Source organism: Cornus florida, unplaced genomic scaffold, assembly GCF_030987335.1.
Source record: "Cornus florida cultivar Cherokee Brave unplaced genomic scaffold, ASM3098733v1 CherokeeBrave_3.0.0_Hap2_Chr03, whole genome shotgun sequence".
NCBI classification, from domain to species: Eukaryota; Viridiplantae; Streptophyta; class Magnoliopsida; order Cornales; family Cornaceae; genus Cornus; species Cornus florida.
In genome coordinates, this window is record NW_026775573.1 from 60,074,827 (window position 1) to 60,084,144 (window position 9,318).

Genomic DNA, 9,318 nt, shown 5'->3' on the forward strand with positions numbered 1-9,318 from the left:
GCAGGGCGCGCTCCGCGGATGTCTCTGGATAGATCCTTGAATGCGGTCATGACATCCGTGCGAAGGGTAGCAATGTCAGCTCTGATGGTAACAGTCTCAGCTCGAATGGATGCCACTGAGTCCTCTAGAGTCTGAAGCTGCTCTCCAAAGCTGGGTATGTGGTCTGGAGCCTCAGGTGATGGATCTGGAGAATAATGCTCCTGAGTCTACTCTTGGAAGTGTATGGGTGATCCAGCTGGAGAGTGTTGCTCTGTGTCCTCGGCAGGCTGCTCTAGATCAATATCCATGTGCACGGCAGCCGGACCTACTGGTACATCATCCGCTGCCGGGTCTGTTGCTGCTGCCTCCTCAGCCTCTAGCTCCTCTGCAGCCACTACTACGTGGTCCTACAGTCTGGTGATAATAATATTGTAGCTCTTATCCCAGTCCTTCTTTTGGAAGGTACATGAGCCTTTCTCAGGGAGCTCCTGTGACTGGATAGGGTAGCACTGATCTTGTAGAATTTGGGTACTGAGATGGCCAAATGGGAGGAACTTGGGCCGCTCCCTACTAATATAGTCATCGTACAACTTCCTCATCACACACCAGATGAGAGAAGGAATGGACAGCCAATGCCCGGAATAGAAGGTCTACAGGGCTGTAAGAAAATTGCCTCGCCGCTAGATCTTGTGGCCGGCCATGAAGATGTTTCGGTATAGCACCAAATTAAGGAACCACAAGTCATTTGGAAGATAAGTTCTGGTGGCGAAGGTCTCGCTAGCGGCATGGTGGCCTGTAATAAAGACGGCCATGTCTGCATAGGTAGGCCTGTAGAGGGTAGGATAGGCCTCCTGAAGATCTGGTGGGTAGAGATGTGGACATTGACAGGATTCGGATAATGTGTTGATGGTAATGCTGACCGGATAGCCGTCGATGGTGGTCCGCATCTCCTCCAGATTACTCGGGGCAGGCCGGAGGTGCTGGTAGAACATCCAGACGAGCCTCGGGTATACCAGGAAAGTGACAGGGGCTAGGATGGCTGTAAGGCCCCTCTGGATAATATCATCATATGCCGATCGGGTCAGCACCGACCGAGAGAAGAAGTCTGTATCAAAAAATGACTTATGCGCCACCTGCAGGCGTGAGTATCTCAGAAATGGCCGGTTGAGATCAAGATCTGGCTGAGTTGGTGGAGATGGAGTGTGTGTAGTTTCAACATCAGCCTAAGGGGAATGAGTTGCCTCAGGAAAAGAATGTAATCTGCTACCGGCTGGAGACTGAGGTGGAGTGGGCTCATGTGAGGGCTCTGCTGGCACCTCTGTCTGCTGTCGGACTCTCTTCGAAGTGTCATCGGGAATGGGATCCCGGACATGAGACGGACCGGCCTCGTCGCCTGGTCTACGTCTATCTACACTGTGATAGTGCCTGCGAGCTACGATCTTAACTTGAACCATAGTCTGCAAATTAAAATAAATTCAAAGGGAAGTCAGTGCCAAAATAAAGAATATAAAGCACAGTTAGAATCATGTATGTCAAATAAGATAGACAAAACAGGCAAAGCACATGAATCTATGCAAGTGACAAATGATGATGTGAAACATGCTAGACAGGATAAGTATGAGATGCGTCTAATGTGGAAAACATAGGCATTGGCACATATAAGGTAGCATGGCACACAATAGATGACATATAAAGTGTATGCAACAAATCCATGAAGTTTGATCGATCACAAAAAATGTGAGATCAATCTGACAAAAGAAACTTTGATTGATCAAAAATTGGTGAGATCGATCTCACCAGATCGATTAAAGAAAAAGTTCGATCGATCAAACTGAGTGAAATTGTGACAGTCACAAATTTTGACATGGATGGCACGGGGGCCTCACAAATGGGTTTGTGAGCCCCTCAACACAACAAAACATCATATTGGGTCACTTGGATTGGCCCGTGACCTCAAAATCAAATCAAAACTCAAAAAAAATATAACCATATATACATATATATACACATATATACAAAAAGCTTTAAGCTTCATCAATGGTGATTTTCAGCATTAAAAGAGCATGGATCTAACATTTAAAACATGTATGTATCAAATGGATGCTTGAATCAGAAAGGGGGATTCGGATTTTACCTCAAATCACGAGAGATGAGAGGGAGATGAAGATGTAGATGCAAAGATGAGAGAGTGAGATTCGGGAAAAGAGATGGTCGTCGGAGGAAGGTCGCCGGAGGTGGAGAAGAGAAGTGTAGGGGTGAGGGAGAAGAGAGGGTTGTTAGATCGATCTCAAGGGATCGATCTAATAACCCTAGATCTGTTTTTTAAAAACACCCTCGAACCAGTTCGATCGATCGAACTTAGATCGATCCACCTTTCAATTTTTGGAATATATATATATATATATATATATATATATATATACTTAGATCGATCCACCTTTCAATTTTTGGAATATATATATATATATATATATATATATATATATATATATATATATATATATATTTGAAAATAAAAGGAAAAGATTGAAAACTAAAAATTAAAAATTAAAATATTTTTGGATTTTTTTTTTAAATATTGAAAATCAAATCAAAGTTAAAGTAGCAATTTCTAGAACTGAGATCGATCTGAACAAATGTTCGATCGATCTGACAGAGAGCAAAAAATATGCAGGTTTTTGAGTTCAAATTTTTTTTTAAGTGTTGGAACTCAAGATCGATCCAATAATGAAGTTGGATCAATTGAAGAACTTTAGATCGATCTAGGAATGTTTTCGATTGATCTGACAGAGAGCAAAAATATGCAGGTTGATGCAAGCTAAAAATTTTCTAAGTGTTGAAACTTAAGATCGATGGAAGGTGATATTTGGATCGATCGAAGGTCTTCTAATCGATCTAACAGAGAGCAAAAATATGCAAATTTTCTTGGATCAATGACACAGAGAGTGATTTGGATGCAGGTTTGCTGCAGGAATGAAATTTGATCGATCGAACCTCATGTTAAGATCGATCGAACTTATGCAAAATGCTCAATTATGACATGAAAGTGCATGCAATCCTTATCACAGTTCCTAGCAATGTATATGAACTCAAAGCCAATATCTAGACTTTGCAAGAAATGAAATTAAAGATAGAAATGGGGAAGGAATAGGGTTTTGACACCCTACGAAATGCTTTGCTAGTCTTTAACGTCCCTAGCAAGATGTTGGGCTCTTTTAGCCCGGATCAAATATCTTGTAGTGCATCCCCTCCTTAATGGGGTGATGAATGCCTTGAGCTCCACCCAACAAATGGTTCCCTAGAGAACTTGTTGGACTAGGCTCAAAGGAACTTTTTGGTCCTTGGTCAAAACAATCTTTGGGCTTCCATACCCTTTCAAAACTAGACTTTGAAACAATTTTCTTTGGTTTCAAGGTTAAAGATGGACTATTTGAAATGTTGGTCTCACACAAAAACTCAATTCCTTCACATTTAAGGTCATGACATTTCTCTACAACATTAACTTCTTCATGCTTGTCAAATGAATTGGGGATTGGATTGAAAATATTCAACTTCACCTTCGTGTGGCTAAATGAGATCTTCATTATCCCCGTCCTATAATTAATGTTGGCATTCGCGGTTTCCAAGAACAGACGGCCAAGGATAACGAGAATTTGGCTCTTAAGATTTGGGACCGGTTTCGTGTCAATGGCAACGAAATCAATGGGGAAGAAAAAATTTTCAATTTTAATCAAGACATCTTCAATAATACCTCTAGGCTTCTTGATGGATCGGTTGGTAAGTTGCAAAACCACCGACATCGGTTTCAAATCTCCTAAGCCTAATTTCACATACACCGAGTATGGAAGAAGGTTAACACTCGCTCCTAGGTCTAGAAGAGCTCGATTAATGACATGGTCACCAATGATGCATGAAGTTGTAGGTGAATCGGGGTCCTTAAACTTTGAAAGAGTGTTATATTACAAAATTGAGCTTACTTGCTCGATTAAGACCACTTTCCTAGGTGCTTAGCTTTTGTTCTTCCTCTTTTGGGTGCATAAGTCTTTTAAAAACTTGGCATAAGCCAGAATTTGTTTGATTGCATCCAAAAGTGGAAGATTAACTTTCACTTGCCTAAACACATCCATAATTTCATTGATTTTGGCCTTTTGTTTTTCATTTGAAATGGATCCTTTTAAGGCATCCGAAAATGGAGCTTTGGTTCAAAAATCTTTTCAAATTTTTTCTTTGAAGTCTCTTCAACACAAGAAGTTTTCAAATCATTTTGCAAATGTTTCTTTTCAAAATCACTTTTCAAATCACTTTTCAACACATTCTCATTTGAAAAATCATGCATATGCAATGAAGGAGGAATAGGATGTGAAACGGGACGGGTGCCAACTTTGAGTTACATCGGTTCACTCTTTTCATTGGACATACCCACTTGGTTGTCCAAAATCTTCACACTTCTTAAGGTTGTTACCGTATTGACATGCTCTATTGTGTGACCTTCCGAAGAGGAATGAGTCTCCACAACACATTGTTGCTTTGGTGGGGCATTCAAAGGCATTTTCCCTTTCTCTCTAGCATTTAAGGTATTAGTTATTTGCCCTACTTGGGTTTCTAGCTTTACAATAGATTAAGAGTGAGAATGACGCAATTGAGTGTTAGCCTCTAAAGTGTCTAGAGCGGTCAAAACTTTTCTTCAAATGCGGGACGCCTAGAATTCCCTTGAGAATATGATGGTTGATTAGGAAAATGAGAATTAGAGAATTGGTTTCCTTGTGATTGATATGATCTAAATCCTTGGGAACCCTGGTTTTGCATTGGAGGTGGAATATATTTCCCTTGGAAATCGCCTTGGGGAGGGTTTGAGCCTTCCCCTTGGTTTTTCCAAGAAAAGTTGGGATAGTTCCTCCAACTTGGATTATAATGATTGCCATAAGGATTGTTCCTTTGATTAACAAATGTTGCATTGACTTATTCATGATGTTCACTTTGCACATGTCCATGGGAACAATTGGAAGTAAAATGTAAAACACTTGAACAAGTTATACATGTTTCATTAGATGTATGATGTGAATGGTTAGGAATGGAAGATACTTGATTTGCCGAGTTTTGGTTGATCAAGAATTGATCAAACCTTTGAGATAAGGATTTCATCTCGGCGGCTATTTCATTAGAATGGTCGACTTAATGTAAGCCAACATTCTTCCTTCCACTAGAATTCCTACCATTCTTAGAAGATAAAGTTCGATGCAAAAAATTTTCACTCATGCTTTCATAAAGACACCACACGTCATCCTCATGCCTATTAATGTAAGAGCCACCCATGGAAGCATTAACCATGCCCTTATGATTGTCTGATAAGCTCTCAAAGAAATATTGAACTAATTGCCATTTGGGTATGTCATGATGTGGACACTTCCTAAGCAATTCATTAAAGTGTTCCCATGCCTCATGGAATGTTTCCCCATCCTCGTGTGAAAACTCTCAAATTGAGCTTCGCATGGCATTGGTCTTAGAAACCGAATAGTACTTCTTCAAGAACACTTGTTGTATTTCTGCCCAAGAAGTTATTGCAAAAGGCCTAAGATTGTTAAACCAATATTTTGCCTTGTCTTTTAGGGTGAATGGAAAAAGTTTAAGCCTTAAGACCTCTTCCGGCATGTCCGTGTATTTCATGGTGGACATACTTCAAGAAACTCATCCAAATGCTTGTAAGGTTCTTCACTTAGAAGTTCATGGTAGTTAGGAAGCATTTGAATGGTTTGTGGCTTGATCTTATAGTGATGTGCTCTAAATGGTGGCAATTGAATGCATGTGGGTGCATTGTATTCATTATGCACATAGTGATCTCTTGAAGTAAGGGGAGGATTGACAATTGGAGGTGCAACATGAGCACGTTGATTGCCTTGAATAATGGGAGGTTGTGGAGAATAAATTGGCCTTGGCATTCCCAATAGAACTTGGCCTTGTTGTTGTGGTGGATGAATGAGTGGCCTTGGCATGTATAATGGTACTTGCATGTTATCATGATGCGTATTGGGGTGGAGGATACCTTGTTGGTCTATGTAACCAAGGTCCTCCACATGGTCCTCATTGTGTCCTTCCATTGATGAAATGGATTGACTAAAACTTTCTCTTCCCCTAGGGTTTCGAACAATGGATTCAAGATGAAAATTTAAAGGGACAAGAGTGGGATTTAATGACCTACGACCATGCATGCACAATGCAACACAACAAGCAAAAACGAAAAACACTTCACCTTCACAATAAATCGACAATCAATAAACTTCCTCCACATACATTGTTCCCATACTCCCATGCTTGAACAACATGCAAAGAAAAGTAAAATTGCCTCCACGCGGGCTCACGATTTGACTAGAGATTGAGTTAGAAAGATCTCACAAAGGTCCTATAGCACTTCAACTCCAAAATTTTTAGCTTTTAGCTTAGTAATTTTTTTAGAATTTAGCCTTTTTCCATGCTTTTGCTTAGCTCCTTTGCTTAGATGCTCCTTTGTTCACCTTCTTGCCCAATGCTCCTAGTCAAACAAGAACCAACATAATAAGTAACCAAAATAAAAATGAAAACAAAGTAAAGACACGATCAAAAGAGTACTAATTCCTAATTGATTCCATAAATACGACATTGCCAATCAATCAATCCCCGGCAACGGCGCCAAAAACTTGGTGTTGTTCTTCGTGGTGTAACCAAATTTGTGCAAAAAGAGGACTAAGATGAGTGTGGCCAAGTTCTACATTTATAATTTGCCATTACTACCTTTCACTAAAAATATAGTTAGGGTAAGTAGGGATCGTCCCAAGGGATTGTGAGGGTCGTAAAAGGGTGCGGAATCAAGATTAGGGTTAGTAGGTCAAGTAATCAAAAGATTGGTTGGTGGCTGAATTAAGCTAAGATGCAATTTAACTAAAGTAAACAATAATGCAATAGAGGTAAAATAAGAAAGAGAGAAATCTTGGGGTTTAGAGATCACCATTAAGTATAGCTCTTCTACACCCTTAATGAATGATTAATGAGGGGAAAGGCATGTATTGTAACAATGATGTGTGTGTGTGGTTATTTCAACAAGCATGGATGACAAATTAAACATACATTGTCTAAGCAACATAGTGGATAGCACAACATATCAAAGTTAACCATTAATCCTTTCTTTAAGATTACAACCAAACGCATCACAAAATTAGAGAAATATGCCACTTGCATTCATGAGTATGGAACATCAAACAACAAGCATGGATTGTCCTCCTATTTAACATCTAGCTACCAATACACTACAATTAAGCTAATGACATGAAATTAAACTAATTAAACTAAGGGAGAGGCACAATCCATTAAGAAATAAGTATGAACCATCAAAAAAAACCACAAGGACATTCCATTAAACACTATGTCTTGACAATCTCTAGATCTATAGCATTAATACACATAGACATGCATCAACAACACAAGAAATAGAGGCAAACACATGAACATCTATTCTAGCATACATAAACATATGGATAGAATGAAATGATTAATTGAAAGCATTAAACCATACAAATCATTGAATAAACAACATATATATATATATATATATATGTCAAAACAAGTATCACAATACAAATCCCCTCAAAAATACATAAATCAAGATGTAGAAAGCATGCTTAGGGCTAACTCTAGCCCCAAGAAGATGTCTAGCCACTCATGGATGGCGTCCTCCAATCCTCAAGGGCTAACTTCATGGTAAAGATTTGCTCCTTGGTTGATGGAGAGTCTCCAATGGTGTCTCTAGCCTCTTCCCTTCTTTTCTTCCTCTCCAAGGATGTAATGAATGAGAATCAAAAGTCTATGCAGAGCTATATATATCTTCCAAAAAGTGGCTCATATTCCTTATATAGGTAGGTAAAAAATCACCCAAAATGAGCTAGGCTTGTACAGCAAATCTTCCTCAATGATTGGATATGAGACAACTTTTAGTGAGCTGGAATTTGAATTTTCTCAGGATTTGGAAAGTTCGATCGATCGAACATAGCTGAGATCTATCGAACTGAAGTTGGATCGATCCTGAATGGCGGCGTCTTGTTGGATAAAAACAAATCTGAGATATTTTGAAGATATTTTTGGAAAAAGGACAAAAGCGGTTGGTAGGGTGGTACAGCTGGATAAGATCTGGCATCTAGATAAGGACAAGAAGGTTCGATCCATCAAAGAATGATGTTGGATCGATCGAACTTTTGGGATCTCTGAAAATGACATCATGGCCTAGATCTATCTTGAATGCTGAGATTGATGGGAGTTCAATAGATCGAACTTGAGGTGAGATCGATCGAAGATGCTAAAATTCCACCTTTGCTTCCTTTTGCTCTACTTTGCTCCTTTCTTTGATTCATCACAGAATTACTTCATTTCTGCTCTTATTTGGCTGAGTTAGCTTATTTAGGGGATATGTACCTGAAAATGGAAATAACACGAAATCAATCTAAGGTGGGAAAATAAGATAGATAAAGGTCCTTGAATACCTAAGCTTAAGGGGGATTAAATGCGCACTTTTCAGCACTCATCAGTGTGCTCTATGGACGTAGCCTTAAGATTTGGGTGAACCATGTATATCTTGTGTTCTTGTGTGTGATTTTTTTTCTTTGTGATTGCTTGATTATTCCTCAAACAACGTGCATTGTTATTTTGTATTTTCGCCACAACAACTGGAATCAAATTCGGTTGATTATGTAGTGCAACTCTAACAACTGGTATCAGAGCCTTTGGTTGAGAACCTAGGGTATAGAAGGTGTTTGACAAAATTCTAAAAGTCTTTCGATCAGATCTGTTCGTTCGAGTGGGAGTAATGGCATCAGAAGGTAAGACATCCACATCCATGATCGAGAAGTTCGGTGGCACAAACTTTAGTTTCTGGAAGATACAAATAGAAGACCTCTTGTTTCAAAAAAATCTGTATCAACCTTTGGGAGAGAAGCTAGAGGATACAAATGATGCAAATTGGGAATTACTTGATAGGAAGGCTCTTGGCACCGTCAGATTGACATTGTCAAAGTCAGTTGCCTTCAATATCAAGAACGAGAAGACGACGAAGTCTCTCATGGCAGCCCTTTCTAGTATATATGAACAGCCTTCTGCAGTGAACAAGGTGCACTTGATTAAGAAGTTATTCAACGTGAAGATGGTCGAAGGTGGTAAGTTCAACGAACATCTAAATGCGTTCAACGAGATAGTTGGGCAATTAGAGTCTGTTGATATTGACTTCAAAAATGAGGTCAGAGCACTGCTAATTCTAGGATAGTTACCCGAGAGTTAGAGTGGCACGGTTACAGCGATCAGTAGCTCTGCAAGGAAGACCAA

At 39.5% G+C, this 9,318-nt stretch overlaps 1 pseudogene; it reads left to right on the forward strand.

Moving 5' to 3' along the window:
• The first annotated feature begins 5,365 nt into the window (after window positions 1-5,365).
• Window positions 5,366-5,464, forward strand: LOC132301829 (small nucleolar RNA R71; annotated as a pseudogene).
• Window positions 5,465-9,318: the final 3,854 nt, after the last annotated feature.